Raw genomic sequence first — 19,046 nt, forward strand, 5'->3', positions numbered from 1 at the left:
GTGCAGAAATACATACATTCCTGCATGTTTCATCCTATTTCAAAGCACGTCATTGGATTTAATCATACATCAGTCAAAAAAACAAACAAACTGTAGTCTGTTGGAATAAAAGGTCGATAAACTCCCCACAAAACCATGGAAACAGGTGAGTCCTCAGTGGTGTGTGTGGTTTACGTCGTACTTGCCTTTCAGAGGAGCGAGAACAAAAAAAAAAAAAAAAAGGAAAAATTCAAGCTGTTTTTTTTTCTGTCAATGAGAACAAAAAGGATCTCTAACATCTTTAAACCCACCGTGCACATGAAACGAGAAGAAAAACCCGTGTGAAGAACATGAGCAGAAATCAAAGGGGCAGAGGCATGTGGTGATAACTGAACCGCTTCTTTCTGCCTTTAATTATTCTTTGTCAAATTTCCAAGATGAAGCAGACAGAGAATTTGCCTGCATGTGGAGCTTTGTATCTTAACCAACCATTTTAGTACAAAAGACAATATAAGAGCATGTTCTTCCCTATGATAATAATAATAATAATAATATTCAAATCACGATAAAACAGACACACATACGCTTCATATGAACACGTGACTATAGACACCTGCACACACAGATACACTCGTTTATAAATAGTCATACACACAGCAAACATGGTACGTGCAGATACACATTTCATATAGACACACACACTCATTACCTGCTGCTGCACACATGCAATAATACAAAGTATGCTCAGGGCCACAATACGAACAGTCTCCAAAACATCAATTACAGTATTTACTAAATGTGGTAACCTTGGTAATATGGATTATTATGGATTAATATTTCATCTTCATTCTTTATACGAACTTTATCTTTATCTCGCGCTGCTAACAGTTTATTATTAATCCATATTGGCCTTGTAAACTTATACATTTTCCACAAAACAGTGCAACTGAAACTCCCACACTGTTGGTGCTTCACCATCTACTCACATCTCTGTGAGCGGCATCGCCCCACACTGCACAGCCGCAACTGACATGACCATAAACTAGACGAGATTAACATTAAGAAAATCTTTAGATAAGAAGTTTGTAACTCGTCCAAGCATCCCGGCCGTTTTCATCTTTTTGTAGAAAGGTCAGTGATATGAGCTGCTCATGTTGGATTCATTCTTAGTTTGATTCCCTTTAGTTTGATCTCTGTGACCTTTTCAGTTTGAACATTTGCACACTCCATGTGCATATTGTCATCTTTTTTTATATGTAATAGTTACTTTAAAAGACACTACTACATTAATACAGTTTAAATAGAAATTGTCAAAACTGATGCACCAGAAACAGAAATTGTGTCTTTTTTTTTATTCCTCTGTGCCTACATTACCCACAATGCAATTGCTGACAGTTTGGAGATGCAAGAGCAAGACCAAGTGACCCTTTAAAGTCTTTTAATATTCATGTGCCTGAATTTGTGAGTCTGCAAACGTATACAAATGTGTATAAATGATAATGTGAATGGCTCTAAACAGATCGAAGAAATAGAAGAAATACAGTAGATGCTACAAGTCCTTGTGTCATTCACATGACCTTGACTCATTCACCGGGGACAGAGGTGGACTTTTTAACAAGAAACAGAGAAGAAGAAGAGCAGGTATTTAAACAAAGCAGGTGTAATTTAAGGCAAAACCATGAGATTTGATTTCATTTCTGTGAGTAAATGAGTGGCATCACACCAATTAACACCTCAGCTGAGAAATGTATGACAAATAATATATGATAAAAAAAAAAAAAGACTTTGAGCACAGTCTCTGCCTCAGAATCCTGATATAAATCTAATTTGAGAGTCTAAATAATCTCCCGGCAGCATCTCCATGATGCCTGCTGCAAAATAGTGCTTGTTCTCAAATGGGAATTAAATGTCATAACCAATAACAATCACATTCATGGAGAGCGCAGCTGCCCACAGAAACAGAGCTAAATATCTATCCTGCGTCCCGAACGTCCGCTGACCACCAGTTCAGACAACAAATAGCAGCCATCCAACGGCACGCTGCACTAACCATTGATTAGATATAGAGGTTAGCAGAGTCATTGGCCAGCTGTTAGGCTCAGTCTATGCACTGTGTTCCCATTTCGCTGCAAAAAAAAGTCACTAAAGTATCTAAAGTCTTGAGGCCGAGCAGCTGTGAGGTGGGTTGTCTTGGAGAGGCCATCCCTAACAAGTGAATCGGTTTGTGTCTGCATTTTTTATTTATTTCGTCACAGTCACATGTTGAGTTTCATCAGTTTTCATGTCGAGGGAGCGGCTTTGAGATTTTACAACACAGTCAGGTGAAAAAAACACATCAGATTTTCACGACGTGTCTCAGTTGATCCAGTCATCTCTGGTGGAAGCAGTGGAAAGCAAATCAGTACGTTTACTGAAGTACTGTACACATCTGAAGAACTTCATGCTACTTTATACTTCGATTTCACTACATTTCAGAGAGGAATGCTGCACTTTCTCCACTAGATTAAGATTTTACATGAAAAAATATATGTAGGGCTCCGCTAAAAGTGATTTTCAGGGCCCCAGTGGCTCACCTGGTAGAGGGGAATCCCATTAAGGCTTAGCTATCAAAATAAAGGTGAAAAACGCCCCAATTATAACTTTTTAAAAGAGTAATTAAAAAATAATTTCAATGAATTTCAATATTATTGATTCATCATTTGGGTCCTTGTCAGAAAACAGTAAAAAATCTCCAAGTTCAAGTATTTAAATGGTCTCTATAGTCTGACCAACAGTCCAACACGCAATAATGTTTATATTTATTCTGACACTTTCAATGCATTTTGCTGCTAAAATTTCTGGTTTGAATAATCTTTTCTCTCGCAGCCTCGTTCATCATCACCCTCCCATATCTCCTCTCCTCCTCCGTCTCACTCACTGACACTTTGAAATCACTGTGAAATCAGCCATTTAAATATTTTCTAGGCATCTTAAATAGCCAATATCGAGACGCTTTCTCTGTCTTAGCGGTCTAAAATCCCAGTGTGATTGCAAAAAAAAAAAAAAATCCTGCCTTTTAGCTGTGATTTCAGGTGGTAAGGAGCCACTGTGATGTGCTATCACAGGCAGCACATATAACTCAGAGGCTCGACTCCAACTACGGGATGTCCTGAATGTTTGATGAGCACTGGCTTCTAGTAGAGGAGAGATTTTAGGAAAATAGCTGAGAATAATGAGGATCTGCTGTAGTGGTGGAGCTGTGTCTTTGCCTCTGTGCAAATGTGAAAAACCACAGTCTGGTTTGATGATCTGTTTTATATTTTGCTCAAGTCTTTTGCATAACTTTGTTCAGTAGTTGAAATGTCTTTTACGTCCGTCTCGCCTCTCTGTCTGTTTTCTCCCCCTCTTCATGTTTCTGCCTGAAACACACTGAAACACTGGCTTGTGATCCGTTAAAACAAAGGAATATCTACTTGAAACCCTCTGTCACTTGCATATGTCCACCGGTTGTGATCAATTCAACCAAAATCTTGTTTTATCTGCATCATTTTAGAGGCTGAAGAGATAAAAGTAAATCATTAGAGTAAATTCATCAAAACATTAGTGTAAAATCTGAAAAAACATCATTTGGTTTTGCAGAAATATGTTTTTTTCTGCAAACCTGAGGTGGAAATTGGGAAGTATCTGCTTCCCCAGTGCTTGAAGTTTCATGACAGTTTTCACTCAGAGTGAAAGGCTATTTACATTCTGTTTCTTCAGTGTGTATATTCACAGATTTGCTGAACCTTTTTGCAGATTCCTTTACACATTTCCAGTCCTGTCCAGATGCGTATGCAAATGACAGACTTTTGCAGATGTTTACAGTAATGCCCCCATTCCCATATTGTGGAGACTTGGTGAATCTATGCCAAGCTGTTCTGGATGGTTGTGTTGGCCCAACACTCCTCTAAGAGACTTTATATCTGTTTGTTTTTTTATCTTTAATTTGTCACACTTGTGGCTTCTCACTTTATAATTTCTTAGTTTTTCTGATGAATTATAGAGCTTGTAAAAAAAAAAAAATCAAAAAAGCCTGGAGGAAGATAAACAACAACCAAATGGATTTTTCACAAGCTAATATCTTATAAGGTTATTAGTGGCTTATTATTTATATATAAAGCAGTAATAAGTGATTTATCAGCCATTAATAACCCTTTTAAAGAGCACCTGATTAGAAAGTGTCACTGATAATGGAAACAGGATGAGGTGAGCGTGCTCAGTGTGGAGCAGCAGGCAGACGGCTCTGACGTGAGGCTGCACATTGGTGCTCAATAACCTGGACGGCCTCCAGAGCCCCGATGGCCATCTGGATCTCACAGACACACAAACACACTTCCACGGCACGAACAGCTGCCCATTTTCTGGCCCTGTAAATCCATAGAAATCCACAGAATCAAAGGTGGGTTACTGAAAGTGCTGCTGAAGCGTTTCCAGCACACGGTCCATTTCCTGATTGTCTGACCAGCAGCTCCCTGTGCAGTAAGTGGCTTCCCTCATGGCGCTCTCTGCCTACTAAGTGGTCCTCCAGAGCAGAAAGCTGGCATTCGGAGCCGACAATAAAAGGTCCATTTGGTAGCTGGAGGTTTATTGATCCAAACGTTGCTCTCCAGAATAACAGGAAGCAGTGTTGTAACAGGGGACAGCTGCCATCCCATGGCCTTTTTGACTGCATGTACTGTCACACACTTGTGTGTTGTTGTTAGCTGTGAGAGTGACAGACAGGCAACGTAAAAGCTGGCTGCCTTATGTTTGACGCACGATAACACAGTCTGATAAAGCACCTGACTGACTGATATTATTATACAAACGCTCGGTGCGTTGTCTGGCATTCAATTTTACACCTCTTCAGAAAGATGTCAAGTGAAAGTGCGACGTGCTGCTTATAACAGTCACATTGTGTCGAGAGAAAGGAGACAGAAAGATACAGCGTGACACACCAGTGTGACACTATCACACTGGGGGGAAGAGGAGGAGGAGGAGGAGGCCAGATAATGAGAAATGATCCAGGGAATGTTTGAAAGCTGAAATTGAAATAGTGCATGTGTTATTTCTGTCCACATAATGATCCAATAAGAAGTCAAGTTAACTCCCAGTATCATTTTTTTTCATCTGACAACAGCTGCATAAAAAAACCCATGGACCTCTAAAGGATAGAGACTATAACTAATGGATTGATGGATTATATATTCATATATTTATCTTTGAATTCAACCCGTGTTTAGTGTCAGAGACGGAGATGTGTCCAAGTTTACATCATAAAAACCAAACAACAGCCAAAGTCAAGGGAAATGACTCATAATGATAATCATACGGAGAGTAAATGCATCGACTGAGTCCTAATCAAAATCAAGACCATCATTGCTCAAACTTGTATAATTAGGAAATAATCAAAGAATATTCTGAAACTACTTATGGACACAATTGTTTTTAATCAATGCTTCTGAAAAATCCTGTCACAAACACACAATTTAAAAGTACAAAAACCACATGTATCTGAAAGTGAACTCATCACATGTAAAACAGCGTGAGCTTACTCAGCACCTGGGAAATATCCAACCATGTGTGTCTACATTTGAATTTTTTCACATGTAAAAATGATTTCATATGTGATATATTCACATTGGGTTTTATGTTAGAGCACATTTGAACATCAGCCCAAACAGTGTCACCAAAGGCGCTGATCTCGCTCCTAAATATAAATACTGTACATTAATGCCGTTGATATTGTTGTGGCATTAGTCCATGCTGTGTACTTGTCCCTGTAAAAATAGATTTTAAATAAATAAATAAAAACAAGCTGCTGGCACTAACTGGCACTTGATCAAAGCATCTCTAATTTAAAAAAAGCGGCACTGACATGAGCTCGGCGTACAATAATGTGAACTGAGATGGTCTGGATTTAAAGCCGAGAGCTAATGACATCAGCCTGGTCCTTATCCTCTCACAGATATAATGAAGGGCCGGAAGAGTCTGAGAGGCTTTACAGTGATGTAACGTGACCACACATGAGACTAAGACGCACACAGAGAGTGAGGAAGCCATTAGAGGAACAAACTCAGTGAGTGATGTGTTCACTTGAAGGTGTTTGGATGAAGCCTGTGCTCTGCCCTCTTTTCCTTTACTCCCCGTCTCCATTCAGTAAAGTGCTCAGCTGGGCCCCCCTGGCTGCCTGCCCTATAGGAGCCGTCTGGAAAGGAAAACATTTCTTTTTTTAAGCTCAGAGAGGTCACAGTGGCCGACTGTGTCGGACTGTGATTTTACACTGACTCAAAAAACAAAAAACAAACAAAAAAAAAACCACTTCAGAAGCATAAATAAAAAAGAGAGATGGCGACGCAGTGTGAATCAGCCAAATTAGAAACCAGCCAAGTCAGCTGGAAATCACAGAGAAGAGGATCTCAACTGCAGACTAAATCTGAGTCGGAGGATTAAGAAAGTGGATCACCTTCTTTGGCTGATGAGGATTTTAAAGGGACAGTAACCGATATCTGAAGTCTGTTTATTTGTTACAACGCAGTCACTTTCACAGCCTCAATGTCCAGTTATCAACTGTCCATCATATCTGACAGACAGGAGAGCATTACATTAGACATCTGGCAGATGCTTTTGTCAAAACAGACGTATATTCTTTCTCTACTCATTCATTTTGCCTTTACTCAGGCATCAAAACCTCCAATCCTACATGGATAAGGGCGAACCCACTCTACCACCTGAGTTACACTCCACAGTTACCGTGAAAACAGTCGCTGTAACATCTATTTAGATGTAGAGAGCTTTGGACATAATCCTCTGAAGAAGAACTGAAAATGTTCAAATATTCATTTTTCTGAGAACTTTGAAAATGTCTGATCCACACTGGTTTATACTAAATGGATCATTTTGGTATGAAAAGCCAAGAATGAGCTTTCAGTTTCAACCTATGAGCCAATATGGACTAAAAGTCTATAAAGTGCTCAGAGAAAAATTAAAATTTGAACATCTACAATTCTGTGACGCCTAGGTTAACGCCATCAGCTGAGGAAGATCATGTGCAACTGAAAGTTCCAGAAGAAAAGGTACAAAACTGCTGTTTACACGGCCAAGAATGAACTTTCCACATGAAGTCAAAGTTTAAAAGGCAAAAAAAAAAAAAAAAAAAAAAAGCAAAAGTTGCATTTGATGACATTTCAATTAGTGACATTCAGAAATGGAAACAACTGCATTGTTTTAATTGCACAGTTGGGAGTTCAGTCCTCAAATGTCCCTGAGCAAAAACTCTGGTCTCCAAAGTTTTCCCAATTTATGTGTCCATGAAAAAATATGTCTGCCAAGGGACGCCCTGGAAGCTCCCCCGGTAGAGCACACAGTGTTAACAAGGCCCAGTCCTTACTGCAGCGGCCTGGGTTTGAATCCAGCCGGGGCCCTTTGCTGTCATCTCTTCTCTCTTTCCTGTCAAATAAAAGCAGAAATACCTCAAAATGTTATCATACACTACTACAAAAATGTAGCCACTGAATAATCTTTTTTTTTTTTTTTTCAGAAATACACCAAGTGAATTATAATTTTTGCTTTTTCATAATATGGTAACATATTTACGTGTTAAACATTATATTACATGTACATTACAATATTTTCTGACTGTGTCACCCTCTACACAGATGAATTATGAACTGTGTTAAATGTTCCTTTAGACACAAAAAATAAAAATAAAAAAAAATACTGAGCTTCATGAAATCAAGTGCTTGAAACCAAGAAAGTCTACCTCCCAGATGATCAGCGATCCACTTAATAGAGCTGTCAGCCTGTGAATAAATCTAACCCAATGAGGTGGGGCAGTGCTTTATGGGGTGTGTGGTCTGCAGAAGATGAGGTGAGATGAACATCATGTCCATGATGCTGTGATCACAGCCAGACTGCAGGTCGTCATATCTGCCTGTCAGCTGCTCACAAATCTGCTGCAGCCAGGATCAGTTTCATAGGTACCAGCCAGTCGAGCTGCAGTGTTGTGTTTACTATAAGGATTACTTATGATTTAATTTAGTGTAGACATATATTTGACCCTGAGCTTGAGAAAATCAATAATAACATGTTCCTCTTCTATAATTTATAGCTGCACTTGAAAAACACAGTGATTTTTTATTTTTTTTAAGCGAAAGAAGTAAATACAACTTCTGCAGTAATCAGACATTGAAAATTTGCCAATCTTCGAATGTTAACGCCCCTTAACTTTTTATTTAATGCAAAATAAAAAACATTAAACTATAATTGTGGAATGTGCAAACGTGTCTAAGTCAGTACTTGGTCAGAAAACTTTTGCATACAACTGCAACTAAACAAGGCTACCTACAGCCACAGCGGCTCTGTGAGAGAGGAGCTTTAGGCTAAATGCTAACATCAGCATGCTAACAGGCTCAAAGTGACTAATGCTAACATGGTTATGTTATTATTTTTAGTTTAGTGAGTTAGCATGTTGCCATTTTCTCATTAGTAATTAAAGCTAAAGAAAACTATAAATCATGAATGTGTAGCTTAAAATAATGACACAAGTAGAGAAGGACTATTACAGGGGACACGTCTGTGCATTTGAAAGATGTTAGATGTTGTTCCTATTTTTTCCTCCAACCTTATTCATGATGAAGAGATGGACCCAGAGTTTATAGCCAAACTAGCAGCAAAGTCATAAGGGTGCATCATTGGCAACCATCACGTGTCCAAAGTTTTGTGCCAGTATATCTACTATAAGAGAAATATTTGATCTGCTGGTGGCATTGGAGGAAAAGGCAGAGGATCACATCATCAAGTCCTTTGTGTTTATCCTCTGGGGGCCATGAATTCCTGCACAGAATCCATTCAGTGGTTGTTGAGATATTTCAGTGTCCAACTGCCTTTAGACTGACATTGCCATCACTAGTGCCACACATGGTAAAAGATAGAGACAATGAGATAAATAGCCCCAAGAAAACATAAAATACTTGATGAATAAATAGTAAATAAGAGTGACATATGAGCAAAAACAAAAAACAAAACAAAACACTGCACTGACATTGTCAAGGTCGCATTATTCGCTGCAGCTTGTTGATGAATAATGTCATCCTGAGGTGATGATGAGTTTGTCTGTAAAAATTAGCCGGGGTGTGATGGACGGATGAGGCTGCAGAAGCGGCTGGAGCCCGTTCGCAGTGAATCGAGGGCGGTGTGTCTGATTGGGGAATCGCGAGGTATTTAGAGCCTTAACTGTGACTGACAGTTTTGATTGCAGAGCAGTTAGGACGTGGAATGAGCAGAGAGATCGAGATTATGTGAGATGGGGAGCAGCACAAGAGAATGTCAGGGCTGCCAACCAGATGAAAATGACATCAAGTCCTCCTTCTTCAAAAGGCTCCGGGACTGTAATTATACTCCACAAAATGGAATTCTCTATGTTAAGGTTAAATTGCAAAGAAATGAACTGCAGTAATAGGGGTGTTTATTGACATACACATGCAAACACAACATAACACAATCAAGGCCACTTTAAGCATGAAAACACTGATGTCGTTTGACCGAGGTGGGGGAATTGCAGCTCCTTTATTACCTCCACCTAGGAGGTTATGTCCTTGGTATTGTTTGTTTGTCTGTTTGCACAATATCTCAAAGATATTTTGGAAGATCTTAATGAAATTTGTCAAATTGGTCTCCAGTCAGGCTGATAGTTCAGCGTCTATGGAGCACAAAGGTGCAAACAATAACTAGATTTAAGTGATTTAAGTGCCGTTACAGCAACTTGATAACTTTAAATGGTCATAGCTCAGTGGTCGTGTGTCAGATTCCCTTCAAATCTGGTTAAAAATAACATCACCCTTGCACAAAGCTTTAATATTCGCAGGCAGCTTTTTGCTACTCTCCAAAAGTGATAGCCATCATCAGCTAATCAGCATGATTGCCTATCACGGTGCATACTTTGAATCAGATCCAGATGCAGATTGTGTAGCATTTGCGAGCTTATGTGCTCTCTGATTGCTTTCTAGTTTCTTTTGAATCCTTAACTAAACACTAAATCGCGCTTTTATCGCACATTTCTAGACAGTTGCTTTATGGCGACGAAGCATTAGAGACCTTGCAGGCTCCATTACCTCGTCATTAAACCAACTTTAAGGAAGTGATTTTATGATTCACGTGGTTATGAGATTGCTGCGGGCAAATCTTCAGCATTACTGTTATTAAAAACTGTCAAACCTCAAACCCCATTAGCTTGCATGGAGAAACACAGTTTCTAAAGAGCGATGGGTCTCTCTCACAGGCAGACGATAGCCTTGATTTACACTGTGTTTGCCAGGAGGAGGCTTCATACATGTTTCATGAGATCTGCCGGGGCTCTCTTGTGTTTTGCAGAGGCTGGGACAGAGAAACGAGCTGCTTTTGGATGTCGGCATTCTCCAGAGCTGTGTTGGCCTTTAAATTGGTGGGATGATGATGGGATAGTGTCCAGTTGCCAGAGAGAGAGAGAGAGCGAGAGAGAGAGAGCTGATGGGGAGATAACAAGGTCCTTCCAGGTGTCTCGGCAGGATGTGGATGTGCTGAAGTTATGGGGCTTAATAGCACTCCCTAATCAGTTGCTAGTTATTGAGCAGCAGGAGAGCCAACAGCAGGGGATTTGGAAAGAACTGAGAGCCCTGAACGCCACAAGGAGAGCAAGAGGAGAGATTGGCAGCTCGGAGTTTGGCATCCCCGGTGTGCTGTTTAACAATATGGAGCAACAGTGTCTGTGTCTATGAAGACAAGAGAGTGCATGTACACGCGAGTGGTTGAGTGGTAGTATCACTGATGGGAGCAGCAGGCGTTAACGTTGTGTTGTTTTCCTCTCTGCAAAAGAAAATGTTCCCAATCTGCTGTTGTATTATCCTACTGTATTAAGTTTCCCTAAGGGAGCGTCACTAAATAGCTGGCCTGTTCCCTACAGCACGAGGGATCAGTGACGAATCCCCCAGCAGGCGAAAGTGATAATCTCAAAGAGCATAAGCTTGTCCCAGAGGAGAATAAAATACTCTGCCTCTGTTTTTCCTGCCGCCTTTTAAGTCTTGTGGGAAGCTTCACAATAACACCAGGAAACTCATCCTACAGAGTTGTGGATATCAGTCTGTTTTGCATATCAAAGACCATCATGATGATGGATTTAATTGTCTCAGCTGATGTGGAATGGCTCAGAATCTGATCTATTTTACTGCAAGAAACCTTTATTCATATAGGAACTTTATCATCAAATATGTTTCATTGGGACAATATAAAAATGTAATTTTGATTGAGTGGCTAAATTCAAATTAGTGTTTCCCATTCAATCCATCCATCCCACCGCGCAGGCAGTTTTGGACCAAACTCCACTCAGTCACTCACAGCTGGACGTGTTTCCTGATTGATTCCCCCTATTAAGTAAATGCTGAAATCCTTCCAGTCAGACCCGGTTGCAAGATTTGACCGGGAAAGCCTCCATTCTTCGGGGTCCTATCAGGCCTGCCAAAATGTTGCACTGTACTGGAAACAGTGGTGCATTGAAACTCTAACCCCATGTTACTTTACATAAAATGATCCTGATGGGTTTCAGATGCTTTTTATGCCACTGCATCAAAATCCTATAGAGACGTCAGGGAATCGACAAAGGTTCAGCACCCCTGTTGGTGGAGGTTGTCATGTCAAGCACAGCACTGAAGTCTTCCACGCCTCGTTAAGATTTGATTATCCCGTCTCCCCGGGAGTAATGTAATTAGTGTAACCAGGGTGGTGGAGGAGGGGTGGAGTAGAAAGGCTGATTGCAGCCTTGCCCCACTGCCCCAGCTTCTGCCGCTCATCCCTGCAAGCTTAGAGACCTACATAGAACTGCCGCCAACTTAATCCTCAGATGGTCACCACCTTCCCACCGTCGACCAACAACTCATCAACGACTCCTTGTAACCTCAGACGATTAGAAACCTCTGCAAAAGTTTCCCGCCAGAGCTGAAAACAAGCCAGAGCTTTGAGGCTCGCCTCGCTATGATGGGATGTGACAAGATGAACACGGGGAACGATGAACCAACAGTTCGCCAAATCGACTGTCAAATGACTTTGTTGCTCTCTGGTCCCTCGAGCCTTTCAATCTGAGCACAGAGTTCATAGTTGAAATGCTCTGGACATCGCAGCCAATTTGAAAAACTGCAGGTTAAAAGCTCCTGCTGTTGTTGTTGTTGTCTCCCTGCAGAGGTGGCCACTTGAATCTTTATTAAAATAAAATATAAATACCAACATAACTACACGTTTGGGAATAAGTTGTTATCCTCTTAGACATGAATGAAGGTGTCAGGTCTCTGACATAACAGTCTTATAGAGGAAATATCCTTATTTAATCTGCAGATACACAGCAGCAACTGCTCGGATTCTCTGTGATTCAAGAGGCTCTTTTAAAATCACGTACAGCTACAAAATGAACACAAACCTGCAAAACTGCAACAAAAACCCCATCTAACAACAACTTGAGGATCTGCCCAATCTCTCCAACTCTCCCACCTCCTCCCCTTCAATCTGTTTGTATTTATACTCGGTCCAGAGCGAGCTCCTCTCTCCCTGGCTTCATAATTACAAGATGAAGAAAGTTGAATTTTGTTTAATTAGGACCTGAGGGCAAAGAGCGAGAGAGAGAAAGCTACGTCACACAATTAATCTAAGCCCCGAGGGTGATGAGAGGGTACCGTGCTTTACCGCAAAAAAGAAAGGATGTGGTGTATTAACAACAAGACATCATGTTTATATGAACACATTTACAATGCTGGGGGAAAAGACAATACAGATCACAACATATCACGTAATTACACTATGAGAGCCCGTAGCCCAAACCAACACTCGTCATTTTGAGTCACTTTCAGGAACTGAACTCCTCTAACAGCCAGTTTCAAACTGCACCTACTACTACAGGAAGCTATTAAAGGATACCAGTGATGCAGGTTATATTTCCTTAAAGCTGAACTACTTTGGTGTCAAAGATACTTAAATAACTTTATGTTTTGTTGTTTGGAGGCTTTGATGAAGATGGGCTCTTCCCCGAAACTATAAAGTTTGTGAACTCTGAATTTACTGGAACTGTCAAATTCCGTAATTTCTCCAATACCACACATAATGTAGCTCTGTCTGATAAAGCTCCATTTATAAAGGCTTTAAAAGATATAATTAATGGCTTTGTTAATCCATCCCTCAATCCGTTCATGTTCTTTCACTTATTCTGGGGTCAGATTGCGGTGGCAGCAGGCTAAGCAGGGTATTCCTGACATCCTTCTCTGCAGCAACACTTTCCAGCTCCTCCCGGGGGATCCCAGGGCATTTCCAGGCTAGATGGGATAAGTAATCCCTCTAGCGAGTTCTAGGTCTACCCCAGGGTCTTCTCCCAGATGGACCTGTCTTGAAAACCCCCAATGGAAGACGCCCAGGAGGCATCCTAATCAGAAGATGCCTGAACCACCTCAACAGGCTCCTTTGGACATGAAGGAGCAGTGACTCTGCCCCGAGCTCCTTATCTCAGAGGTTGAGCCCAGCCACCCCACGGAGGAAACCCATTTCAGTCACTTGCATCCGTGATATCATTCTTTCGGTCACTACTCACATCTCACGACCATAGGTGAAGGTTGGAACACAGATCAACTGGTAGATGTGGACACACAAATATATATATTTTCAACAACTGCATAAAAGCTCATTTTTGCCAAGATGCTGAAAAAGATGACTCGACTGTGTAGTTGTGACCTTGTGGCTCTTTGACATCAGCAGGTAATCCAGTTAATCCATCAAACAAGAGACGGTTATGCATGAGCACACGCCATGAAATATATGTTCCTTTCAAATTATTCTTATTTTTGTCACCTGCATTTGAATTCACCAGCATGTCTGTGGGCTGTTCTCTGCTTTTTTTTCTTTTCTTTTTCATGTTGGCAGGAAAAATAGTTTGCGAAACTCAATTTGAAAGCTGACATGCATGGTATTTCCAAGATGTAAGCTTATAGTCTGTCACCACCTGAAAACAGAGAAGCTGAGGAAAAAGTTTGTACACTCTTTGAATAATGGCACCAAATATAGATCTGAATATATACACAGCTGTATATTGAACCTAAGAATTGTCAGTCTATTTCTAAAGTTTCTTGGGGGGAAACAACAATAACCGGCTGACACTTTATTACATTGGAGAAAGGAGAACTCTGTACATTAGGTTGTTGTTTTTGCTTCCTGTCTTGTCTTTTACTGTCCTGTGTGAATTATTAAGTAGGCAAGCAAAAGGGGCCATAAAACTACTAAGTGTAAAAAATGATTTTTGTCCTCCGCACTTGACGCAGCAGTCTTCTTTTTTCTTTGTATAAACAAATGAATGACGAGCAGACAGCAGCTATATCAAGCCTCTGTTTGATCCATTAGACTTTGTAGCTGTCGTTGTGTCCTCTAGAGCGCTCTCTAACTGTTGTCAACACGTCTCTTCTTCTGCCGTCAGCTTTCACATGTGTGCGAGCCCAGAGGAGGGGCAGGCTTTATAGATTTCCCATCGGGGGTTTATCTTCTTGATCACTGGGCCGGGATGGAGAGGACAGCCGCTTGATTTATTCTCCTCCTCCTGAGTGAGGCAGCAGGACAAGGACGTGGTGACCCATTTGAAGCTATCTGCCTCGGCTAAACCTCCGTGTGTCCGTGCGTGTGCATTTGACTGATGTTCATTTCAACGTGTGAGTGTTTGAGTTAATGAGTGATGCCGGTGTCTGCTGGCGTCGTGGAGACTGACGCACAGGCTCGGGTCCTCCTCATATATCAGACTCTCCGAGAGGCCTGTTATGACGCCTGGCTGTCATTGTTTGAGGGTGAAAGATGCTCCTTGATTTATAGCAAATACACTTCAGTGAAGGTTGCACCACGCAGCCCAATTTTCAAGTCTAGGAAACAGCTGTAAATACTCTCTTCCAATGACAGCAGGAAGTCGAGACTTTAAGAAAGCTACTTTCCTATTTTAGCAGATAATACATGTGATGCCGTGAATGAAAAGTGGCTAAAGTACCACAATTGTTCTAGTGGGATACAACATTTTATTTTAGCCCCACTTTTTGGCATTTAATAAATGGTTTTAAACATGTTCTAATATTGTTGTATGCAGATATAAGTTTTATTAATATACAGTTTATCCACATTTGTAACTACAAAAAAATCATATTCTTTATCATTACAACTGTATTGCTACGAATATATAGCATCATTCATGATGTTTATACATGAGTCAGCACTTGTGCTCAAGGGAGTTAAAGTTTTTGGCAAATACATTAACAAACACTTACATTTACCATTTACCATCAGCCACTTCTCCATCTCAGTGCGGCTGGATATGACTGCACCACACCCCTCTGCCATTCTCACCAACTAATGGATAAAACTTTGCACTTTAATGGATTTATCCTACTTTCTACAACATTTACTCGCCCCAGCGTTCGATCTCTCTGTATACCACAGTCTCTCTCTTCCCAATATCCAATTTATGGCCTACAAATCCCCTGTTCTGGTCTTCTCTGCAGTTCTAAAGTGCAGCCACATTTCCTCCACCAAAGATCCAAAACAAAACTCACATCCATTAGACCCACTCCTCCACAAATAGCTTTCTCAGCACAGCATTTCATTTCCAAAATCCCAACCTCTCATAAATCAATAGCCTCATATCAGACGAGGAAGATGCTTGATGACTGCAGCCTTTTAGAAATCGTACAGACATGAAACACCCAGAGTATACCACTCTCCTGGACTGTCTGTGGCCTCTGTGGAAAATCTAAGTGGGTTGAGTGAATCGGAACATGGCAGCTGTTACTGAGTCATAAATGTCTACGTGATGTTTTCCTGCTGAAATTACCTCTTGCATACAAAGACTGAATGGGACAGACCGAACCGAAATCCATTTAAATCAGTTTGCCAAGCCACAAGGCGTGTTCTCCCGCTGGTTTCCCTCTGAGGAAAACGCCTAATTACACTGATCATCCATTGACAATTATAACAGTGGTATTGAGCTGCAAATGAGGAGGTGCGCCATGCTGTGTGGAAAACATGACTAACAATGTTAACACTGGAAATCATGTTGGCGGGGGGAATTGAATCAAAGAAAGCTTCGTGAAAACTGGTGGCATAAGTAGAATACAAATGAGGGTTGAGCTTGAAGAGGACATCAAAGGGCTTCAGAGCTCCTGTAACGGTGCAGCGAGGGTTGTTATTTGATAAACTTAGCAGGGGGAGTTAAGAAGTGTGAGCCGTGGGAGTGTTTGCATCCCAGTGGACTTACTGTGATTACACCGGGGAAACAGCAGAGGAACAATGCTCCTCACTGCACTCAGAGGAGGCTCTTATAGGCTCTGAGTGAAGTGTTTTCTCAGGCATGTGTGTGTGTGTGTGTGTGTGTGTGTGTGTGTGTCTGTGTTTGTGGGTTAACAGTTGCTCCTACTTTGCAGTGCGTTTGTTTACAGACACCATTTTTTAGAAGGTCATGGATCAGAGAACGCAGGCTGAGTGTGTGTGGAGCTAGAGAGGGGACGTGTGTTGTTTCAGCGATGTTCGCAGCCACCTTCAGCCGCCCATTAGTGCTCTTCCTATCCTCCGAGCTTGCTGGTTGCCATGGCAACGCCTGTCCGTGCTGCTGATGCCGCCACTGCTGCTGGCGGCATCCTATCACTCTCCTCTCCGAGACACCGCCAAGGCGAGCTGCTCAGGATCAGCGGGGGTTCTGCAGGAGGTGCAGACGGACAGGATGCACTCTGGGAATTGATTCAAGGTTCAAAGTGTCTCCATGGCAACGTACATAGATTCAAGTCCCCCCCCCCACCCCCAATTTGGTTGATCCATAAAGCCCTCTCTGCTCTCTTCAGGTCACAGGACCTGGAGACAGCATTCCTGGAGCTGTGAAGTATCAGCTGCACGATCAGTGGAGGCGTTTTACTTCACGTCAGTGACAACGTCTCAAGAAGCTTTAATGTCACCTCAAGTAACTTTAACGCTGCTACAATCAACATTTTTCTATTAAAAGTGGATCAAGTGACTACAAGCAATGTGAAAGCCATTATGCATAATGATGAGCCCACAGACAATTAACAGCAAAGTCCTCTCAGCTCTACAGACTGTTGTAGCATCTTTCAGCTCGTTGTTTTGGTTTTACGGCCTGAAGCTTTGATCTTTTGGTCCCTTCTCATCAGTGCAGTTTTTGGCTGCAGCTGTTTACAGTGAAAAATCTCTAAAAACCCATTATCCACAGAACTCAGTGGAGCATGTAGCAGCTGAAGAGCCAGAAATTTCCCTCAGGTGTTGGTGGAGACCAAAAAGAGCTAGAAGAGAGTGAATATTGGACTTAAATCACATACATAGACACTGCAGTAGACTATTTACTCACTGGTTAGTCCATTTACTCACTGGTTCTAAAGCTTTCAACCATATGACCTGCTCCTCCTGTTTCTAAGGTTGAGAATGAATTTTCAAGCTCAAACGTGATTCTGTAGCTGTGTGTGAAATCACTCCCTCATTCATTCATTCACAACAGACTACATAACAGACACAAAATACTTTATAGTGAGCAATATATTAAGATTTCAAACACTTATGACTCACTTTGTGTCATCACTGAGCCACACAAGAGCAAATTTTGCTTCTACAAAATACAACACAAACTGCATTTTTTCATGGACACATTTTTTTTAATATTATATTTTATATATTATGTATTTTATTTTCATGGCAGCAGGTAAGTATAGTGCACTTTAGAATGAATGGGGAATGATTTCAGACACAATCACCTGGTATGGCTTTACCAGTCCATCAAACGGGAATATTCTAGATGGGCTGTGCATCATATAATGTGCATCTCCCCCAAATTCTCCCTGATGTATTTGGCATCTCTGTAGTATACTGTGCCAGAACAGCTACTGAATGGACCCTGTGAGGAGCTTGGATGAGAAATGGCTGCACTTAAATAGTGTTTTTCTAGTCTTACCTCCCACTCAAAGCCCTTTGCATTACATACCACATTCACTCATTCACACACAAATTCATACAATCCATACACACTTGAGTATCTTGACTAAGGACACTTTGTCATGGGGTCAAGAGGGGTCAGAGATTGAACCACTGACCTGCTTTTCCTCATGAGCCACAGACCACAGAGTTGACAACATCTACAGTTCTGTGGCTTCTCCGTGACTCCATCTGCCCAAGAAGATAAGGTCAAAAGCTCCAGAGCTACTAAATGGACCTTGTGGTTAGACTGCTTAGTCAACATGAGCTTGTACTGACTGACGTTCCTCCGTTGTCCACCATTCATACCAGCTTCCAGTTCTCTTTTCCCTTTTCATGCCAGGTGGATTTTCCTCAGCGAGACAGAGCTCTGAATTTTTTTTTCCTCTCCTCACATCATCAGTCATTAGTGCTCAGTGCTGCAGAAAGAGAGAGGGAGTAAGAGAAGAGGAGGGGAAGGCTTGAAAGAAAAGGAAAAAAAAGAGGGGAACATGTACTCCCTGCCATCACCACAGATCAGAGACACATTAGAAGTTACTGAAACGGAGTGGAGCAATCCCCTCGGCCCGACTTCAAAGGCAGACAGTTTTGGAGAGAAAATAAGGACAACCGTTAAAGATTCAGAAGAACTGCCAAAGTTGTCTACCACTTCAAGAACGCTGTCGCCACATCTGAGGGGGCAAAGAGAAGAGAGAGCACTTAGATGAAGCAGCGACTGATCAGACTTGTAACATACCTGGGATTGTTTGGAAGAAAACATTCACCGGATCAATTGTTGTCAATAAAATCTGACCATCTGGGCTTTTCCTGCGCTCCTGTTGTTTAATTTCCCACCTCTCACCTCACATGCAGCCAGCGAGCCACGACAGTAGTGAGCTTCACAAACACTATCACTGCAGGGGGATTTTACCTTTACTGACAGCGACCATACAAGGCTTAACGCGTGTTTTTCTCCTGTCTGGGATGCAGCGTGGAGCCTCTTTGGCAGATTTACTCCTTGGGTTCAGTAGTGGGAGCTGTTAATTAATGGGAACACCTGTTCTAAGCCACCATCCATCTTCCCA

General features: G+C 41.5%; 1 protein-coding gene across 3 annotated transcripts in view; it reads left to right on the plus strand.

Moving 5' to 3' along the window:
• The window catches only part of lhfpl3 (LHFPL tetraspan subfamily member 3), a 36,453-nt gene that overhangs the window by 1,559 nt on the left and 15,848 nt on the right, over nucleotides 1-19,046 (plus strand). The gene's annotated exons all lie outside the window — the stretch shown is intronic.

This window comes from Trachinotus anak, unplaced genomic scaffold (genome assembly GCF_046630095.1).
Source record: "Trachinotus anak isolate AG129_WGS33_773 ecotype Australia unplaced genomic scaffold, CSIRO_AGI_Tana_v1 ptg000018l, whole genome shotgun sequence".
NCBI lineage: Eukaryota > Metazoa > Chordata > Actinopteri > Carangiformes > Carangidae > Trachinotus > Trachinotus anak.